This window comes from Hirundo rustica, chromosome 2 (genome assembly GCF_015227805.2).
Source record: "Hirundo rustica isolate bHirRus1 chromosome 2, bHirRus1.pri.v3, whole genome shotgun sequence".
NCBI lineage: Eukaryota > Metazoa > Chordata > Aves > Passeriformes > Hirundinidae > Hirundo > Hirundo rustica.
The window spans coordinates 47,282,895-47,305,693 of NC_053451.1; positions in this window are offsets into that span (position 1 = coordinate 47,282,895).

The following is a 22,799-nucleotide window of genomic DNA, read 5'->3' on the forward strand; positions in this document are numbered from 1 at the left end:
TTAGGAAAAAGCCGTCTTTCGAGGGTTGCTCTCTGTTAATAAGGCTTCTGCCTCTGCACAAATTTGGGCGATCTAATTATGCACGCCTTTTGTTTGAAAGTTTATGTAACTAGCAAGTCAGAGCTTCTTTTCAGAGTGTTTGAATGGTATCTCTTCAAGAGGTCAAGGGAGGAAATGTGAGATAATAGAGCGAAAAACAAATCAGAATCAGCTTCTTTCAAGTGCATCCAGGGGTTACAGTGGCTTCAACCTGATTTGGGAACCAAGGAATTTCTCAGCAGCCTGAAACTGATGTAGTAAAAAAGACAAAGATACGGGAGGGAGCTTATGAATAGAAACAATAGGTGCTGCAGTGGCTGCTGATAATATCTTTGCAGAATTAGGACTTTATTCTTCCTGGTGCTCAAAGCTTTTTTTTTTTTTTTTTTTTTTTTTGGCTGTGTGTATGTGGGGTTTTTTGTGTTGTGTTTTTTTTGTTTGGTTGGTTTGTTTTGGGTTTGTTTGTTTTGTTTTTTTTTTTTTTTTTTTTTTTTTTTTGTTTTTTTTGGGTTTTTTCTGTGGGTTTTTTTTTTTTTTTTTTTGGTTGTGGTTTGGGTTTATTGGTTTTTTTGTTGTTGTTGTTTGGTTTGGGGTTTTTTGTGGTTTTTTTTTTTTTTTTTCTGTAGTAGGCTTTCTGTGTATTTTTTCAGTATTATTTAAGGTAACAGCTCTGCTGCTGAAGCGAGCTTTCTGGTATCCCTCTTGCTCCATCAAGGAGGAAAATAAAATATACAGCCCATGTAGCCTCGTTCTTTAGCTTACATGGGGGGGTAAACATGTGAGTGCTTTTAAATTGTGGATGCAGTGCTCAAACTAGGAGCTGGGAGGGAATTTCACAGCCATTAGCCAGCCTGCTGAAACCAAGGCAGTAAAACTTACCCAAGCACTCACAGCCTGTAATTCTGCAAGTGGCATGTTATCCAAGGGAATTTATACACGTTTACCAGGGCGGTGTCGGTCAGGAAATTTATTGCATCTCTCAAACCCAGCCTCTTCAAAACACAATTATCCCTCTCTGTCGGCTGTGCAGAGAGCAGGGATGCAGTGGGATGATGCTGCAGGAGCTCCCCATTGCTGCAACAATGCTCTGCTCCCTTTCTGCCCCCTCTCCCTCCTCCCTGAGCATGGATGGTCCCCATCCTTCTTCCGCAGGCTCCATCCCTCCCCTGTGCCCCCCCAGAGCCCATTAACTCCGGTGGGTCAGCAGGAAAACATTCCCTGCTTGCTTTGTCTGTGAAGACTGACTTTAGGGCCTGGAAAATGGGGGGCAAGGCCTGCATGGCTGACCCATTTTCACACTGTCATTTTCAGCCAAAATGACCTGGAGATTTCACCCTGGGGTGATAGCAAAAGCCGATCCATGTTTATTCGACTGCCTTAATTCTCCCCCCTTGTGAAACTTTCTAGCCAGAGCCCATTGATATTATTTGGGTTACTTCATGCTCTCAGAGGAGAAACAAGGCTTTCAGAAGCTCTGCTGTGCTGAGCTCATTTGCTGCCTTCGTTTGCTGGAGGGAGAAGGATGGAAATAAGGAAATATTTAAATAGGCAGCTGGGCTGCAAGTAGACAGCAAAATATATGAGTTTCACCATTTTCCCCCTGTGATCAGTTCCAGGACGTACTATGTTATAGCAATGCATTACATTATCTTGTCTGGATAACAGGGAAAAGACACTGTAGATATTTAAGGTAGTCCTTGGTCTGACTCCTAAATATCCTTCTCGGCATTTGCTTTTTAACATCTGACTCCAGCCCTAAGTCTATAAGCCAGCTCCACACTGGGGAAGAGGTTTCTGCTTCTGGGTTGCAGAGGTTGACACCACGATGGTGGGATGGTGCCTTCAGCCCTTTCTTCTGAGAGAAGAGAGATGCTTTAGGTGAGACAGCCGAAGCAAACAGACACATTGTATTGCAGGGCTGAGATTAAAACTGTATTTGTGCTTTGCTGGCAAATCATCTAACAGAAACCTGAATTTATCTCTTGGTGGGTAAATGGGGCTTTGTCTTACCAGCAGTGTCTGTGTTTACTCTTGGGGTGGGCACAGAGGGACCTGATGAGGGTGAGGTGCTAATCTGCATGTTATCACGAGTACATTAACAAGGAGAGGAGAGGAGAGGAGAGGAGAGGAGAGGAGAGGAGAGGAGAGGAGAGGAGAGGAGAGGAGAGGAGAGGAGAGGAGAGGAGAGGAGAGGAGAGGAGAGGAGAGGAGAGGAGAGGAGAGGAGAGGAGAGGAGAGGAGAGGAGAGGAGAGGAGAGGAGAGGAGAGGAGAGGAGAGGAGAGGAGAGGAGAGGAGAGGAGAGGAGAGGAGAGGAGAGGAGAGGAGAGGAGAGACGTGAGGAAGCCTTCACTCTGAGATGCAATCCAGTCCCTAAGAATTCACCGAATTTCTGGAAAAGGCTGTTCTTCGGGCTGGTATCTCTTAATGCTGAGTTCTGGTGGTAAACTGTCCCCAGCAAGCAGAAGCAACACCATTCCCAGCCTCTCTTCTCCTCTGAGGATTACTCAGTGAAATGTCTCCCACTGTTAGCAGCCAGCCTGAACTATCACCCCATCTAATCGTGTTCGTTTGCAGGGGGGATGGAAGTCACAGCTTGTTGGTCAAACTGCATGTGGCCAGCCATTCAAAGATGACAGTAAAAACAGTAATTATTCTGCAACTGATGTTTAATGTGTTGTTCACGTAGGTTTCATGGTGTCTTCTGGGGTTCTCTGCTGCTGTGGAGCTCTTTGCTGACTGAGGAAACCGGGGAAATACCTAGAATATAAGGGCTACTGAAACAGACCTTGCTGCCCAAAGATGCCTCATACCAACGCAGCTGCATGTGCCACACACCTCTGCAAACCACAGGTAGCACTTCCTATAGAAATCAAAGTAAAAGATCTATGTTAGGATGTGCAGAGGCACAGGAAAACATACTGTACTTAGGAAATTACTTTAGTAGGCAAATAATAACACTGGAAGAGGGGAAAATTACACAGAGGACAATTCTTACTTCTGTTACTTTGCAGTGACTCAGAGCCTGAGTAAAACTTCCGCTAGATTTACTCCTGACCCATCACACAAAAATTACTGGCAGAGGCTACAGATTTCCAGGAAGCAAATAAAGCATTTTCTGTAGATTTTTTCAGCCCTGTCACAAAGTCCTCTAGATCCTTTATTCTGCAACTGAATTTCTCATCTTGTCAAAACAAGTCAGCAATGTATTTTGAAAAAAAAAAAAAAAATCCAAAGAATTGCTCTGAAAATATGACTTTTTCTCAACCAATCTTACTTGTATTTAAAATTATATAGGATGATCTATCCACCAAAGCATTTGGAGATCTTTATAATATTGATTAACTATGAACTACCTTCTAATTATATCACTTCTATATTTAACCTCATTAGGAACACATTAGCTTTACAAAACCTTACAAAATTCGGTCTTGAAAAATAAATCTAAATTCACAATCACTGTATCAACTTGACTGCCTAGTCTAAGTTCATTCCACTCAAAGAAATTATCAGATCACAAAATTTTATTGACCTGGTGTTCAATTAAATATATCTAATGATTGGTAGGGGAAAGGTGAATTATTCATATTCATATTCATATTCATATTCATATTCATATTCCTGTTTCTGTTTTCTTTTTATATATATTACCAGAGTTTAAAAAACTTTTCTTGGCTGAACATAGGCCATGTTTTGGATCAGTTATCCACGAAGTAGATGAAGATCTTGCTCGCATGATTCCCTCTTTCTCATTGTACTAAGGTGATAAAAAAGACGAGATATAGGGCAGTGGGGTTTCAGCTATGGTATAAAGTGGGTTTATAAACAAGGTAAACCAGAGACTCCTCAAAAGGCACTGGATATGATTTCTTTAGAGGAAAGGAATATCCCGGTTGGGGAAAAGAAAAAATCATCCTGGAACACAGCAGAGGAAAAGCGTAGCTGTCTAACTGGAGCACTTGAGAGGATGCACTGGGTCCTGGCACAATGCAGAATTATCTGTGAGCCAAGTGCAGCATCACAGACCCTGGGCAATTGCATGTGGTCTGTGAATAATGGCTCTGCAGCAGAGCTGAGCACGCCCCTGTCCTTGGGAGGCCCCTGGTGACAGCAACTAATGTGTCTGGAGAGAGTCATTGACAGGCAAACTCACCAGGACCAATATCACACATCAAAATAAATTTGGGTGTCACCAATCCGAATCCTATGTGGATTTGACCAGTATTGTAATTAGAAACAAAGCAAAGCTTTAACCAGAAGAAGCAGTAAATCTGTCTGTTTTGAATCCTGCCTGTGTGATTCTGTATTGTGATTCTCTGTGCACACTCACACCCCTCCTTAGAGGCAAGAGATAATGCATTTCTTGCCCGGGGAAGTAGTAAAATGCAAATTCTTCACCAGAGAAATGGCCTATTGTGGGGCAAAGGTGCACCTCCCCAGTCCATCCAGGGCTGACACAGATTATACACTCCTATTTGAGCCTCAGACTGCTTTGGCTAAAGCCCATCCATTTAATTCAAATCATCTTCAGTTTTATCAGGAAAAAAGATCAGATATCTGGAATGGAAAAGCGCATTTTGAAGCAATAAATTGCAGGTGTCTGTCTTGCTTGCTAAAGTTATTTATGTCTTGAAAGATGGCATACAAAGGTTTGAGTCATTGCTGAACAACTGAATTATAAAATTACTAATCTAAGGGCTAATTGCACTGATGGTTTATCATGTCAAGTTGTATTATACATGTGGGGTTTATTTGTTGGCTGACACAAATAAGGATGATTTTTCCTGGCAACACCCACTCATACCTTGTACTGACTGCCACTAGGGACTTGAAAAAAAAAACCCTGCAGTAATAAAATTTTAAATATTCTTACTGTAATCTCTTGCTTGAGGGGCTAATGCTGCTAAAACCAGAAGGCTTTGTAAAGTGTTGTGTGTAATGAAGGATGAGCTACAAGATGAGAATTGAAGGAACAACACCATTATCGCAAATTGCAAACTTCTTCAGAGTGATGCTTGGCAGTAAATTACAGGCTGTCTGCGACTTCCTTTCCGCAGCTGTGCGGCATTTACTATCAGAACATGCAACCTTAAATTAAAGGGCAAAAAGAAAGTTGGGAAACACAAGGGAAATGCATGCACATTGTAAAGGCATATACGCTGCGCGTAAGGGATCGATCTCCTGAGCCAACAGTGTTCTTTCCCCACTCAAATTCCTCTTTAATTCACTTTTTCTGCAAAGGATTTAGGTGATAATCTGCCGAAGAAAACTCTTTGTTGTACACATTCATAATTAGAATTTCTTTTTCTCACAAAAGCAAGCTAAAAATCTATACAGCAGCTGGGTTGGACAGCCTTTTCTCCAGGGAATGTCACATCTCTCAGAAAACTATTCTTCAATTTCTTTCACCAATATCCTCTGCAGTTTGTCTTTAGCTTGTGGTTTTGTTCCTTGCTGGACTCTCAGAGGCACTGAATTCCCACTGGAGCTGCTGATATTGAGTGAAAATTTGCAGGTAGCAAATGGTAGCAGGTAGCAGGTAGCAGGTAGCCTTGGAATTTCAGTGGATTATCTCAGTGATTATAGAAGGAAATGCTGGTATTTTATCTCCTGCATTAATCAACTCTGACATCAGAGATCTGAAAGTTTTTTATTGAATGTTGGAAGGGCTGAAATAACCAGGGGAAAAACTGTTCCAAGTAGTCAGTAGTAGAGGGAGGAGTGTCCCGAGGACTGGGGGTTATTTTCAGAAATGTTGTACTTGTATCTGGATGCTCAAATCCTTTTGAAACACCAGGTCACTGGCCTCATTTCCTGGTGATGCTGCACCTGCTTTAAATTGCTCTCCTCAGGCAAAATGACCATAAAACCAGAACAGTTAAGAGCTGACTCTGCAGCAAGGAACAGGAATAATGGACCCTATATGTTCCATATCAGCTGGGGATTTCTTCTCCTCTGTGGTGCTTGGCTAAAAACCATCTCAGTACAGCGTTACAGCCCCTTGGCTAAGTGCAAAAGCGAAGGTGCTGGGGATGGTCTCACACTCCTCAGGACCTTGTTCTGCCATACTCAGAAAAGCACATTAAAACACATAGCATAGAGCTGTTAGGAGCTGATGGGAATTCTCTGCATGCACTGCAGAGCCATGGGAAAAAGTAAGGTTTCTTACAGGAATTAGAAATCCTTTATAGCAGGGAGGTAATGTAGGGCCTCAGTGAAACTGCTACTCCAGCCGAGTGACTGTAATGGATGCTCTGCAACTGCTGAGCATCTCTTTCCTACTCTTACTCGCATTGCTCTGGGAAAATGGTGAGAATGTTAGTGCCTTCAGGTGCCTGCTGTGTGTAGCTGTTAACAGAGAGAGAAATCAGAAATTCCCTCAGTCCCCAAAGTATCGGGGATTTACTGAACGTGTTAAGCTCAAAGTCTTGTTATGGACCAAAAGGAAGCACACTGGGTAGGAACAAGAATCTGCTGTTAGCAAAATTGAAATCTAAATGATCTGATCAAAAGAATTCTTACTAATCCAGATCTAATTAATATAGAAAAGAAAGGAAATAAATACAAAAAAATACTACTATAGAAAAAGTTTCAATAACAACAATACAGCTAAAGCTGTTATATCCACTCCTAGTGTCTGGTCCTTCCTGTTACAGCCACTTCCACTGCCCTTCTGGGTGCTCAGATGGATGGCTTCACCACCAAGGGGATGGGGGGCAACAGCACCCCCATGCACCTTGTCAAGTTGATAGTGTCTTCCTCCTCCCCTTAGGAGCCAACTGGGATAATTTCTGTCAGTTTGCTAATTCGGTTCACACCTTGATTTGCCAGTCAGCATTGCAACCATATCTTACTTATATTAGATACTTGTTCTTTGCTGTTTGTGACCCCTGAAATTTACTTTGTGCAAATTTCAGAGCTTCATTTCTGCCACTGCCCGTTGGTGAGTTGTTTACAGCCCTGGGCTCTGCCGTGTCAGACTCTGCCCTTTTTCTTATCATCCTGCCTTCCTCTACACCATTTCACTCTGTTTAGACACTAGGGCTTCATTCTGCATGGAAGAGCTCTTCGTGGCTGCTGTCAATGTAAACATTACGGCTATAGCCTGCAAAAAACAAGCAAAAGGAAAACTAATCAAGCATAGCCACCTGGTCATTAGGAAAAAAAAAAAACAAAAACAAAAAACAACTAACCATGCTTAAAAGAAAGCTCTAGGCAGATTAAGGAAAGTTCAGACAAGGAAAGGCAAATGAACTTCAGCCCTGAGACCTTGGAAACTCAGCACTGCACATAAGGGCCCATTATCAGCTGTGGTTACAGGGTTATGGGTGCTGGTGCTTGAAATGTTTAAGCAGCTCAGCAAAGCTTAGCACTTGCGACTCATCCTTCATCCTGACTGTCCTGCTTTGTGACAAACAGGGCAAGCTTTTCACTCCTCAGCACCTGCACACTCGCCTTCTGCCATGATCAGCTGCCTCCAGCCCTCCTGGACACACAATTATTCCTGTGGTACTACCGGGCTCACCTCCCTTTTCACCCAGCTGGCTCCATGCCACTGGCTCACCCACCACCCCTTGCTGATGTCAGCCTCTGCTCCCCGTGGTGGCCCCTGACACCCCAAAGAACGTTCTGTGATGACTGCAGTCATTTCCATGTGAACAGCATCCACAGCCATCCCAAACCCAGGCTACCTGCAGGGCCAAGCAAAGTAAAAACAGCTCAGATCGCATGCGGAGTTGAAAGACCTCCTTACTGCTTGGGGATATATGGGGTGGGAACTGGAAGGTGGAGGCTATAACTCCAGAGTAGAAAGGCTCTTTCAGACTGTGGAGAGGAAAAGTTAGAGAAAACAATAAAAATGGGGGCTGAGCTACTTTGACACCATCACTCTCACGTTGTGTTGACGTCTTCCCAGCAAAAGCTGACCATCAGGGTCAGCCAGCGGAACAAGCAGCTGTATCCCACATAAATAAAAAAATAATACTTTAAAAAGTATAATAACAGCCAGCTAAGAATAACATATTAATAAGGAAGAACCTTGTGGCTAGACACTGAAGAACCCGAGAAATCTTTCTCCAAGATAGAAAATGCAAAGAGCAAGAAATAAGAAAGAGGCCAATCATTAAAGTGCTGAAGGTGTAGAAAAGACAAGAAAAAAGACAGATTTCTTACTAAGAGAAAAAGTAGTTAAGGAACAAAAGTGAGAAAAGGTTATTAACCATTGCTTTGTATTTCTGAAGAAGCTAGCTCAAAATTTTCTCAGTGCTTGGGTGTAGTAGTGAGGACAGCACCACTGGAGATCTCAAGGTGGAAATACAAGTGCCCCAGGAGATCTAGACAGCAGCAGACCAGTCTAGGATAGACTCGGAGAGCTCAGGTCAGACTAGCTCTTCTGCAGTATGTGCAGAAATGGCAGCAAAGAAGGTTAGAAAAATTCTAATCCAAATGCTGCCTTTAAAAATTCACTGGACCTCCAGCACCAGCTGAAGACAGACATTATGCAGGTGAAAAAAGGCTTCTGAGAACCTCCAGAAGGAGCGTTAGAGCTCAGAGTATGATCCTTTATTCAAGTTACTTGCGAAAACCTGTCTCAGTAAAACCCAGCACCTGGAGGGGCTGGCTGAAACACAAACATTTCCTCTTCTCTTGGTGACAGAAGAGGTTAAGCTTTGCAAGTGTTGCGTTGGTCGAGCAGAAATTGCCAAATGCTGTGGGATCACTCCAGGTTTCAGGAGTTGGCAGTCAGAGCTGGACTTTCTCCCTCACACTTCATGCTGGGAATGTTGGATTTTATTTGGGCACAGCTGGGTAAGTGCACCTTGTGTTTTTCCCCATGGCGATCTGCAGCACAGCCAGGTCACGTTTGTGAGGTGGGAAAGGAAGCTCTGTTCACCCCTTCCTGAAGGATACTGGCAGTGAGAGAGGACTTGGGCAGCAGGGTAGGACACACTCAGCTGAAGACAAAAATATATATTGAAATAGAAGGCAATTATGAAGCTAAACCAGTAGGAGTGATTTGGGCCTGTGTTGTGGTGTCTTGGAAAACTTTCAAAGCCTTTTTAAGCAATTGGCATGAGGCTTTCTGCTGGCTATAAAAACGCCTTTTGAGAATCATCTCCTATTTGTACTTTTGCATTTCACGCTTTTAATGTTGCAAGTGCAAGCTTGCTTGACAGTTTGAGATAATGGAGTTCAGTCCAGGCAACACCAGCAGTATCTCAGCATTATTCCTGCCCTGCAAGTCTCAACCTGCCTTGGAGAGAAGAGTCTTGGGGTGAAAAGCAGGTCTGTTGGTAAGGCTGCTCCCATCCTTGGTGTGGCTGCTGAGCAGGTATGAACTGAACCTGGGTTGTTATAGTGGCTCTGATGGTGACATCTGTTGAGAAGGAGCTGCTCATAGCTAGTAGGTGAATTTCACACTGACATAGTAGGATTAAATAACTCTCCTTGGCTGGGTTGAAGCCAGCAGCCACATCCATGAGGCAGGAAGCAATTTCCCTGGGAAGGCATTGTGTGTATGGTACGCTTTACACAAGTTTCTGCTCCGCTGAAGCAGAAGGGAGTTTGGCATGTAAATGAGAGCTCTTCTGTATAATGATGGATTGCAGTGCCTAGTTCGGTACTCCTGAAATTGGAAATATAGCTATGCAAGACTACAGACTTCATCCTCTATTTCTTTCTTGATGCTCTGCATCACTTTGAATTCGGAACATTGTCTTCATGAGTCACCACTAGAACTATTTCCATCCTGGAGCTGAGGAAAGGAGTCAGCACGCTCCACGCTGGCACCGCAGCATGAGCACAGGGCTTCTGATGCCTTAAGTTTTAGCTTTCATATTTTTCAGATTCTGTACTGCCTTAGTGCGTGACTCTGAACTTTATATGAAGTGTAAGCAAGCTCTCTTCACAGGGTAGTTAGACAAAATAATCCTTTTCCAGCTTGAGAACCAAGGACACCGTTGCAGCTTCAGGCCCAAAAAGCATAAAAAAAGTGAGGAGAGAAAACTGGGAGGATGGGACTTCATAACCTGAAGCTGTAATTGGAGAATTAACCCCAATATGTAAATGAACCAGAATTTATAAAAGTGTGAAAACTCGTGACCCGTCGTCCATCTTGGGTGCAGCCTGAGCTGGGCTCTTGTACTGCCCCAGGTGTATCCTTTGAAGGCCTTTTTAATAAATGTCTGCTTTATTCCTTTAACACCATGTAGCCTCTGTTCCAGGCAGCCTTTCTAAGCATCACTTCCCTGTGCTGCAGCAGCCCCGGGGTGTCAATTTGACTCCTGAGACAGCTGAAAATACATCAGAGTAGGTCTGAGGCTCTGCTCAACTTCAATGGTCTTTTCAGGTAGTGAGGCTTCTTCTGTACTCAGCAGAGAAAGTGTAGGACAGTGAATGAGCCCCTGCTCCGGCTCAGTCACAGGAGATCCTGATGTTCCTCCATTCACAATAGCAGGACTGTAATCAGATGTGCCAGCTGATTGAGTTGCCTAAAACTGTGGTGTCAGCATCCCTCCTGTGCTTCCAGATGCGCTCCTGTGCCAAGCCCAGCTTGCATAATCTGGACCTCTATACGCCATTAGCAGTCCTTTAAGTTCTCCAGTCTTCTCTTTTGAATGTAATGCATTTTTAATACTGCAAACTTGAGTGTGTAATTCAGTGCATATGTTTTGGGAGTGGGGAGCCTATGAGAATGCCAAGCAAATCAATAAAGGTTTAGCACATCATTATTCATTGCTGCGATGCCATGAGGCATTTTGTACGCCCTTTAGTAGAGAGGGGGGAAAAAAGAGAAGAGCTGTTATACGTGTAGTAAAATTTGATTTGAGAGGAAGAGTTTGCATCTGAATTGCATGAAGTCTATTAAAATTTTGGTCTTCCTCAGACTAATAGGATTATGCCATTCCCAAACTGATTGTTTCCAAGCAACGATGCAGATCCTGGTACGTGTTTGCTTATCTCTTTAGTTTGCTGCTAAACCAGAGAAGCTTCCAAAGATAGCTGCAAAACTGATGATATCAGGTGTAATACATAATTTTGAAGACTTTGTTTTGAAAAGATGGTTCATTTATCTTCTCTTTGGAAGCTGTAAGAGTGCTTTGGGACTTATGTAAGGCAGCTGGAAAGTGGGTTTTATTTAATTTTTTTGACAAAGGAAATGACCTGCACTGTCGCCAGCATGGAATGCTCCAATATGCCATTTCCATTTGCACACAAACACCTTACTGTGTTCAGGGGGAGCTGCTCTCTCTGAGGAACAAATCCCAAGTAGTAGCTATGAACAGCATTGCAAGGCTTCAGAAACTGCAGTTCCACAAGGCTTTCCAAATGTCCTCCAGCATGGCTGTCTGAAGGGTCAAATCTTCCCTACTTCACTAATTAAAATCTTCCTTCATGTATTATAGAGGAATGCACAGCTATATAGGCTGTATACTAAATAATAAATAGCCAGTTGCAAATGAAGTTGCCATTTTATACTCAGAACTGTCCAAGTTGTGTGGAGATTTTGAAAAGTGCGTTAGGAGGAGATTAGAGTGTTTTCTCTCTTTTCTGGATGCTTTTGGATTTGATGACATAATGGAATAAATACAATTTAGGAGTCCATGTTTGCTCTTCTGGCATTTAAAAAGGCTGCTCAAAGAACTCTGTTTCTTAACATCATTAATGCATTTTTCTTTATAGTAAAAAAATGTGCATTTATACATAATTTAATATGAACAAATGGCTTTTTAGAGTTCTCTGACAGCTGCATAAAGAACATACTGCAGCTCTGTAGACATCTGAATTTCCATAGAAAGCAATTGATCACCTCAGAAGAGAAATACATCAGCTATTTAGTGGTATAAAACAACAAAGCACAAAGTTTAGGACTGTAAGTGAAAAATACTACTATTGATAGAAATTTTAGAAGGAATTTATTGTGGCAGAATGTAATTACCCAACTGGATGGAGTGCTGTGATTTATGTGTGTGCCCATGTAAAGTGCTTTGAGATGATTAATAACCAGCTCAATCCTTTATGCCCATAACAACACTTTCGGCACAATAGCACTGTAGTGATCTGTCACTCCACCTATTGTGTTATTGGATATATAAGACCCCTGCATCGGGCAAGCATGGAATCTTGGGGCTGGTGAGCAGGCAGAGGCAGTCCCTTTACTATTTGCATTGCAGCCTTGCCAGGGATCTAGTAAGGGCTCAGAGCACTGCTGGGCCAGACGCTGAGCAGTACTTGAAATGAAAGATGGCTTTCCCTTTCAGAGTTCACAATTTAATTATGTGATGGGAATCAATAGAGAGATAGAGCAGAAAAGGAGGGCGGCATCATAGGAGTTGTTGCACTTCATATAATAAACACCAGCCAGAGTCCATCATCTGTCTGCATCTCTTACAAGACACACTCTTTGATGGGAAATGAAATTATCTTGTGTACAAGTTGAAGGCAAATAATTTCTTCTCATTTGTATTTCAGCAGTAGCCAAAGATAACTGAGATCGTACTGTTCAGAGTTTGACTGCCCAATGATTTGCAAAAAAAATAAAATATAAGAGTGAGACCCTGAAAACATCATATATGATGTGGTGGTATCCCCCTTAATTTGGCTCCCTGGCTTTTTGAAGGTAGTAGAGCACTGAGGAAAAGGCAGTGAGGCTGGAACATTTTCTCTTCCTTGGCTGGTTTAATGGTGGTGCACAATGACTAAAAAAATACCAGAGTGAGAGAGATGATGTACAGAAGTGAGAAAATAGTGGAGGAGAGGGAGGCAGAGATTGATGTAAAGAGAGTGAGGCTGAGGTGAAGACTTTGCAGGGGATTGTGAGGAGCCTATGAGCAGAGATTGAGTGTCCCAAGGGAAATTAGCAGTGTAATGATACCCGGTGTCTGATAGCCTTTGAAGACTGTTTCTTGCAGTTGTTTAAGCCAACCTGCTTGCCTTGCTCCTGAAGCTGGCACTTCCCATGCTGAACAACAGGACATGACATTTGCAAGCAAAATTACATGGTTTCTGAAAGAAGTGGTAATGTGCTCAGGATTTCTGCCTGTGAAAGAAAATATTTGTCAGATAAAGAAACAATACAGACAAAAAAGAAGCAGATTTTTTTTTTCTGTAGTATTTATATATTTTTAATAAAATCACCAAGATCAAATTTGTGCTCTCTGGCACTGTAAAGAGAAAGCTTACTGGAGGAGGCACCTGGATTTACACCGGTGTCAGTGAGGAGTATTTGACTGATGTTCTCTCCCTGAGGAAGGCTGTGATTATGGCTGGGTGATCAGAAAGGTCCAGAACTGGTCTTATTTTGTGCATGATTTTGGCTGATGCTTCCTCTCTTGGCTGAAGTGCACACTGATCTATTTTTCTTTCTTGTGCTTTGCTTGCATTGAGGTTTCCTCCTCCCTCCTCCTCCTCCTCCTCCTCCTTTGCAAAAATGCCAGGTTCCGAAAGATCCAGCATTAAAAAAAAAAAAAAAAAATCACATTGCCCTTTTCAAAGGACATGACGAGTTAAGGAAAATACAGCGGAGCGCCGGCGATAAAGGCACGCAGCAAAGAAAGCCGGCTCGCCAAGCCGGCTCCCCTCCCGGCCGGCTGCCGGGCGGCCCCGCGGGGATGGGGCGGCAGTCTCGGGGGTCCGTGGGGCGGGCAGCCCCTCTCCCAGCCTGCCTGTCCCGCTCCCAGCCTGCCTGTCCCTTCCCTGCCGTCCCTCCGCGTCCCCGTCCCGCCCGGTGCTCCCTGTCCATGGTGCTGAGCGGCCGCTCCAGCCCTCGCTCCTCGCCCCGCGCCGGCAGCAGGGGAAGCATTCCTCCTTCGGGTTCCGTAGGCTTCTACCTTGAACTGCTGCCGCCTCCGCGGTGCAACAGATGTTTTCCAGCTTGGATTTTCCTCTTTTAGCCACCCTAAGAAGGCAGGGAGATTAATTAAAGCCAGAGTCCCCATAGGTGAATTGGCTCTCTATGCGCTCAGGGGGCTCTCTCACTTTCCCTGATTGTATCTTCGTCAGTTGCTTGCATAGGAGAGAGGATTAGATCAACACTGAAAACGCCTTCTGCCTTGATTTGTTTGTGTGTTTACTTTTAATTTTTAGGGTATCTGCAGAAATAATGAGAAACAGCAGGGAACGAGAAACTGATTGAGATTGATCGTTTTGTGTATTTGGCTTGCGATGACCTTCGGGGAAACTGGGTATTTAATTTTTACTGATGTTGTAAAGGCACAGACAAAGTCCTGACCTTTCTGATCCGGGGTGACCACTATGAGCATCCCACTGAGAATTAATTACAATTGCCTGGAGCGGCTCCAAGGAGCATTTATTAGAGCACTGTAAATGTGGTAAAAGCGATCAGTATGCCTGGGAGAAGCCATTCCATGTGCCTGCTGTGATATCAAAGAGAAGCTCAGACTTGTCGGTTTGTTGTATTGTTTTGCTGTTCATTAAAAAGACTGAAATAGGAGAGACAGCATTAGAACTCGAGGGCAAACTTTTCCCATCATTCTGTTCTCCACACAGATACTTTTGTATTAGATTAAGGCACAAGAGATAGAACTAAGCAGAACAAAAATCAAACGACTCCCCAGGAGACAGGACATGGTGCAATTCTCTGATTGCACAAAGCACAGTACAATAGCTTCCTCTAGCAACCTCCTAGAAATGTAAAGTGGAAGTGGACAGAATGCTCCACACAAGAACTCTGTACAAGGAAGTATTTGACACTCAAGGTATGCTATGATGCCATTATACTTCAGCATCTAGCACAAAGTTGGGACTAGTAATCCCAAGGGACTTTAAGTCCCTTTCCCCAGAGATCTGCCTAAAAATGGAAGATCATTTACATCTTCAAAGTTTATGCAGAACTATTTTCTATAAGATATGATGATTTTGTCTGATACTCTGATAAAAGAACTGGAATTGAATAAGGAGGTTTAAATACAAATTGTAAAACCATCAAATTTTTTTGGAGAAAGATTTAATTGGGAATGAGGATGAAAAAGCCAGAAATGTGGATTAACCTAAAATGGAAAGGGCAGCCAAGTTACAGCAGATGGCTTTTTCTTGTTCTTTGAGTGTCTTATAATGAGGAAAATATGCTATGTAATGACAGTTGTTTCTAAACTGACTTTTTTTTTTTTTTTTTTCTTCAGCTGGGAGAGCATGTGTGAGATGTGGTTTCCCATGCAGCACTGGTTGAAGAAGGAGAATAAAAAAAGACATTGCTGCAGACAGTCTGTATTGAACTGTTTTTGTTGCGGGGTTCCGGAGCTCGGTTTGATGTATGATAGGAAAGACAGCCACCTCCCATTCCAGCTAAAACCGAACAAGCAAATAGCCTCTATTTCTCCTTGTTGCCTCGCCTCCCTGAGCATCTAGACTGCATAAAGGCTCTGCTATTCTCTTTCTGCAACGGAGCCTTCCAATAGCCCTTTCTGTGGGTTGACCAAGATTTCTTTATTCTGACAGGTTTTTGTTCTGTCTTGTTGTGGATGCTGTTATTTCTTTCCAGTAGCAGTTAAGAATTCCTCTTGTAATGCTGTTATCCAAACAACACATTTTCCTACAACTGCAAAACTGCTGTTAAGGTTTACTTAAAATCTTCCCCTCATTCCATTTTTTTTTATTCCTTCCTATCCAAAATGGGGTTGAGAGGGGGAGGGAGTGAAAGAAAATGGAAGAGGCAGCCTATTCTATATGACATACGCTTGATTTCCCAGCAAGGCTTAATTACCATTGGGAGCAAGGACTCCTGTTCCTTTTGACACAACGAGCATTGAGTGCAGCCAACGCCTCCTGCCTATTCCAGTTTGCATGCACTCGGATAGGATTTGATTGCGCACTGGGGCACGTGTGAATACAATATGAATTGTATATGAGAAAGGAGAGCCTGGGCATGTCCCCCGAAGGCCATAGGCATCCGTGCAGCTTTCAGGCAGATGTAAGACTCACAGAAAATTATGCTTTTCATGCTCTTTTCATATCAGGTTTCATCTTTCAAAGAAATGAGCGTGCTGACCCAGAAAGTACAGGTGGAACTTCGAAACTCCTATGTAGCTGAGGCAGAAGGGCCTATGGTAACGCAAGAGCAAGGGAGCCTTGCAGGACTGAGCTCATGACTGATATCTGAAGGGACTTGTGCTTCATGCTTCATGGGTACACCAGTCTAATTGGAGACAACAGGAAGCTTAAGATATAATGTGCAAGATGGAAACCTATCACGGTGATTGCTCTTCAGCTTTGCATAATGACATGTGCATTGTGCTTTGAGGAGGAGCACGATTTCCCTTGGTTTTGAGTCTAAAATGTGGAAAAATTGTATTAGCTCTAGCCAAAAAGAATAAAAGCTAGAGAATTTGCATGTTGAAGCGATGTTGTTAAGGACAAAAAAGAACAAGCTTCAAAAAAAGGAAACAAATAAATAGAGAATTCTAAAACATCATTAAAAAGAAAATTGTCATTTTCAAGATCAATCATAGTGATGTGGACCCTCAGTCATGTGAGCAAACACTCACATACAAATTACTTACTGATGTTCAAAATCTAAGGACTTCTTTGAATGAAAATCCAACTTTTCCCTCACTAGTATCCAAGATGCCCAGCTTTCACTCTCTAGCCTGAAATGTGGTTTTGTGTAGTCTGAAATGTGGTTTTGTGTCTCTCATGCTAAATACTAAGTATTCCATAATAGAAACAAGATAAAAGTGATCAAATTTAATACATGCATGACTTTTAAGGAAATTCTTAACTTCAGTTCTCTTTAAAACATTGGTATAGAGGGAGGTTTTTAACATTGCTAGATGTTCTTTTAAGAAGCTGGAGAAGATTGTTTGGAAAGCAGTGATCAGGTAATAGTTAGCAAAAGTTCACTACTACAATGGAAAACTGTTGCCTGAGACTCTCCAGGGATGTGTCCTGAGTTTGGTAATGTTTTGTATTTACTTCAGGGACCTGGATGATGAAGTAGAAAGTATGTTTAGCACATTTGCAGATGTCACAAACTGGTGGAGTAGCAATCAAAGTGATCCTGACAAATGGGACAGCTGGCTATAAAACCTAGGATGAACTTACTTCAAAGAGGAGAATGCAAGGTCTGCACTTAATCTGGAAAAAATCAAGTGTGTTAACACGGAATGGGAAACAGCTGACTAGGCAGAAATTTTGCTGAAGAAGATGTTGAGGTTGCAGTGACTCAGAAGTGGGATATGTATCAACAGTGTCATACTATTGCAGTAAAAGAAAACATGAGGCTTTGCTATTGAGAGCTGCATGTCTAGTTCTGGGCAGTGAACTTCAGCAAATGTGGAGGCAATTAAAAAGGAAGAAAGGAAAATGACCAGAAAATTAGAAAACATGTCCAATGAGGTGAGAAAGAAAGATCTAGGGCTTTAATTTATTGAATGAATGACTGGAGAGACGTGACAAGCTTTCAGATAGTCACAGGTTGTCTTCTGTTCTCTGTATCTATTGTGGATATCAAGAGAAAAGAACATGCTAAAATTGCATCATGGAAGAATTACATTAGATATTAGCAAAAAGTTTTTGACAATAGAAACTAGGCAAGAATACATGAGGAAATGGTGAAATTTCTCTGCTTTAGATTAAATACCTTAAAATAATAAAGCAGACATCAGTCCATAACCATATCTCTCTCATTTATGCAGGCTTGGCACAGGAAGGGGGATTAAGAGAACACTTTCTGCCATTTTGGCCCCATTTTCCATGTCTCTATCGCTACTCTAATAATTTAAGTCTAGTGTTACCTTTCCTATTTGCAGTTAATTTACATACATTTTTGAAAGGTGGTCTCAGTAAAACTCCATCTTATCTCTATGATTCATACATTTAATTTTCTTCTGGTGCTCTCCAACTTTTACCTCTAGCTTCACACCTTAACCCTTTACTTCTCAGCTTCTTTAACTCTGGGACACCAGATGCCAAGTCTGCTGGGCAAGCCTAACTGGTGATCCAACTGTGTCTAGAAGCTGGGGTCAGGGAGTTGCAGAGTGGCATCTCAACTGGAAAATAAACTCCTTGGTCAAGCTGCTGGAAGGAGACAGTCTCATTGGCCTTGTGTCAGTCCCCTGTCATATAACAGGATATAACAGTTCACTTGTCACAGCACTCCTAAGAGGAAGCTGTGTACCATGGGCCAGGGAAAGTTCAGAACCATTTTGTACTCACTGTTGTGCATCCTTGTACACTTGGTCATTTGATTCCTGTCATCTAAATGTCTGTGCATGAAAAGAAGCTGATACTTGTGAGGCAGACACTGAGATGAGTAATCAGGGTTCTTCCATGACAGCTTTATTCTCATGAGATATGTATGGTTGAAAGGGATGGATTTTGTAGTTTTTCTATTTTTATTCATTTTTTACCATACTCCTCATGTTTGTTTGCTATGTAATATTCCTCCTAACAATTTCAGGATATGCCAGGAGCATATTTTTTATTGGCATCCATTACGATTTTTATAATTGAATAATAAAAAAAAAAAAATTAATGTAACTTATCCTTTCATCACAGCCATCTCCTTCGTTATTCCTCCCTCACCTTTCCTCACATACTAAACTGCAGCTAATATCTGTCCAAAGAAGTGGCATGACACTGGACATTCCAAGGTTTTGAACAAGCTTGGGTTTGGGCATCCCTGTGTCATTCAAAGTACTTTCACATCTAAGGCAAACAACAGGGGTTCAAATATAAGCCAGAGCCACTTCTTGTTCTGATAGTTTATCTTCCCTCTGTCCCCTTGACTTATCCAAAGTCAGAGATAGTAGTGGAATACAACACTGAGGCACTCACTCTTTTCTATGGATGAGAAGAGAGATTTCTAAGGGGCCCTAAGGGAGCTAGGTGATAACCTCTTGCTGAAAGTCAGTGGGAAATGGATGGTTGCAATCTCTGTTGGTAAACTTTACCCTTGAGAGAGACAAGAGAGACAGACAAATCAGATGGAGTGAGGCCACCAGTAACTATTGGACATCAGGCTGGGAGCAATCCAACATAGTTATCATGAATCTTTCAATATCCATGTCTGTTTATGGGCTTAGTAGAGTGAGAAAGCAGCTAGGGACTTCCCAGAACACTGCATAAATCCTTTGACATTGAACAACACACTGTTATTCTTTACCCTTTTATTTTTCTCCAAGAAAGTCTATTTTTACCTGTGTAAGAGGTTTTTCTCTCACAACATTACACCCCTGTTATGATTGGTGGCCATAACACGAAGAGATACAGAAGTTTGGGAAAGGACTGCTGGGTTTGTTAAGAGCTATAGTGAATCCAGCCAGGAGGAAAAAAAAAAAATAAAAATATATATATATATATATATATATAGCTCATCTTAAGCTGATGGGAAAGTGTTTGCTACAGCACTGTTTGAATCATTTCACACTGTCCTGTCTGCAGAAATCAAACTAATCCGTGTAGTATAGGAAAGGAAGAACGGGAGTACAGGGCAAGACTAGCTGCACAGATGACAGGAAGACGGAAGTCAATTACCGTCACTTAACTTACATTCCATTACCTTCAAGTCCATGAACTGTCAAGTTCCATTCCCTTCCCTGTCCACTTCCCTTCCCTGTCTTCCCGTACCCTTGTTACCTTCCCTTCCCCTTCCCCTTCCCTTCCCTTTCCCTTTCCCTTCCCCTCCCCTAGATAATTCACCCTGGTTCTCAATTTTTAGTTTCATCCCATTAGTCCTAGCTGTGCCACGCACTAAATCAACACTAAATCAACAGCGCACTACTAACTACAGCTTTCTGTATATAATTTTTTAATCTCTCAGGGAACTTGGCATCATGTCTTTCCTGTGTTTGTTTTTGTAAAGGGAGCTTGTTCAACTGGCAACGCTGTACAACCATTGAGAGAGTCTGTCCACTCCCACTATAGATCACCAGGCCTTGCTTCATAGGATATCCTGCTACACTGCCCTCCCAAAATGTCGGGGCCAGCAAAGAAAAACAAGTGCTTTGCATAGCAAGTAGTTTTTATGACTTACAGTTAATGGACCTTACTATTAATTGGCAGAATTACAACTCCTGTTTAGTTGATGAAAGTAGCTGTCTTGAAAAGTTATTAGGCTTCCTTTTGTTCTTGCTTCCCTGCATTTTTTTTCCTCAAGATTGATTACACAGTGACTCTTTGAACTTACATTGAATGTTTCCTTTGAGGATCTACTTGCATCTTGATTTCATATTCTTTGCTAGTCTTTCAGTATTCCAGCAATCCAGGGATAGTAGAAGGAAGACAATAAAGAAAAAGCAAAATAATTAATAGGAAAGTATTGCTGAAGAATGTGAGTCGTATGGTAATATCAATCACATTGAAAATATGAATAGTATGAGAAATACACATGCAGCCTTATCAAGGCTAAACAGTTTTGTGATAAAGGAGAATAAACTCCATTAACAGAGATGTAGTAATTCACAGAGCATGTTAGGTTGCACAGTGTCTGTATCCACTGGCTGTGCTAAATCAATTACTTCAGTCAAGACATGGTTCCTCTTTCTCTGGGGTGCGGCTGCGGACGGAGGGAAAGCAATTTATTTCAAAAGCTGATTCAGCAAGAAACTCTGCAGGGGCCTATCAATGTACCATTAATAATCAGAGATGATGTAATGATTATTGGTGGCATTGTAAATCATTTTCACAACACTATTTATTTTAACATTATCCAGCAATTTTGTGTTTCCTGAAAGACAAAAAGGTTTTCATATCATGAAAGATGCTCTTCAACAGGAAGCAACAAGCTGCATAACAGGCTTTCAAAATATTGTTTCTTCTTATGCTGTATCTTTTTTTTGTGTGTGTGTGCGAAATTAATGATTCAAGAAAATAAGGTCCTTATAAATTTGATCTAAACCAGTGATAAGCAGACATTAAGAAAATGTCATGCTCATTTCCACTAACTCACCCTGGTGTCAGTCTCCAGTAACCCTCCCGTTTCATTGCCCTCCGAAGTCTGGTTCTTCCTTCAGGTGAAATTAATAGAAGATCAATCCTGGATATCTCTTGGTGTGCCAGTCTAAACCTCTATTTACTGCATTCAGAGGGCTTTTCTGAAGCATGATTCAACTTAAAAACAATACTGGTACATACAAATGCTGATTCAAATATTCCTTGCATTTAATTTAACCACCTTTCCTTTTCTCTTAATGAAAACTCAATACCAATTCAATGCAAATTGTTTAGCAGATTTGCCTTATTTGCAAATTCAAAGGCAAGGTCAAAGCAACAGTAATAAAGCTGTGCCTGAGTTCCTGTCTTACAAGATCTAGATGTTATTAGAAATGGCATTAAAAATGTCATGAATACAGAGGAGAAAAATGAAAGCTAAGAAGTAATCCAGGAGACTGGGAAGGAGTTGGAACGAAATAAATGTTAATTAATACCTTGCATCACACAGGCTACTTACTTGTATTGATGGAGCAGAAAAAAGTACTGGTAGAGATAGGCCTGTTTGAAATTAATATTTTGAAAACCTCAAGATCCCATTTTCAGCACGAAAAAAGGACCACTGAACGAGCATGAATGCAGCTGTATTTTAACAATAGCAAGTCATTTCCCCTCTGTTTTATTTTACAGTCTTTGAAGAGTTTTCACTTGCTGCATATGTGTTTTAGGAAAAATACTCTTTTTTTGGATAGAGAATGAATTTTTCTGAAAACCTTGAGACTATTTTGCTCTTAAGGATTTTTGTCCCACTAAGCCCTTGTGCTGAGTAAAAAGCCTGCTGCTTCCTTCTTTTAGGGCTGTGTTACTTAAAGACTTCTTTTCTGTTTACTTTGCTAGCGATCATAAAACTGTCACCATCAGCAGTTCAAAGCTGGCTTGATGCTTTTTGCTGTGTAATCTGGAGTGATTGCAGCAGTGGTTCTCAACTGTTGCTTCTTACCACGACTGATACAAGTACCTCAAATACAAATAATTTTTCTGAAAATTATAGCAATCCCACTTTTTTGTTTGGTTTGGTTGGTTGTTTTTGTGAAAAAGGGGTGCTTGTGAACCTGCAACTTTGGTGTAAGGGAAGATACGGTTAACTGAAGTGGTACAACTGGGTTTGAGTTCAGTATAATTTTGGTTGCCAATTGACTGGAGATGGTGTTTCAAAAACTCTGCGTTCAGCCGTTATTATTTTTATTGACTAAACAGTATTCATTCAATATGACTCCAGAGACAGCGGCTGCACCTTCAGCTCTCCACGGCCTGAGACACCACTGCCTCACCGCTCCCCGGGGTCGGAGCAGCCTGAGCCTCCCTGGGTGAGGGCGGGCTGCGGGGATGGTTAGATCGGCTCCCCATCACCGCGGTGGGTCCCGCCTGCTCCTCTTTTGGAGAGCATTATTCCCACCGCGGGGGTGTTCCTGACCTCTTTATCCCATTTAAAGGCCAAGCAGAGACTCTATCGATCTGGACAGCCCGCTGAACTGAGCAGAGCAGCCGGTCGTCATCTTCGTGAGCTTGCTGGTTTGGGGTGTCCTGTGTTAGTTGTCATTAGTTATTAAAATCCATTTAGCAGTTGTTCTACCCACCCTGCCCCCTCCAAAACCTGATTCACGTGATTCTCCCACCTACTTTTTTCCTAAAGGCTCTGCGGCGCGCAACAAAAGCCCCGCTGCAGGGACAAGCACAAAGGACGGCAACTTCAGGCGAATCTGGAAGGGGCACACTGCTGGGGCTGGCTCGGCAGCTGCAGCCCTCGCAAGGCACCTGCCCAGCGCGGAGAGAGCCCGCCGGGATAAACATGGATCTCTCGGGGGCCCGGATGCCC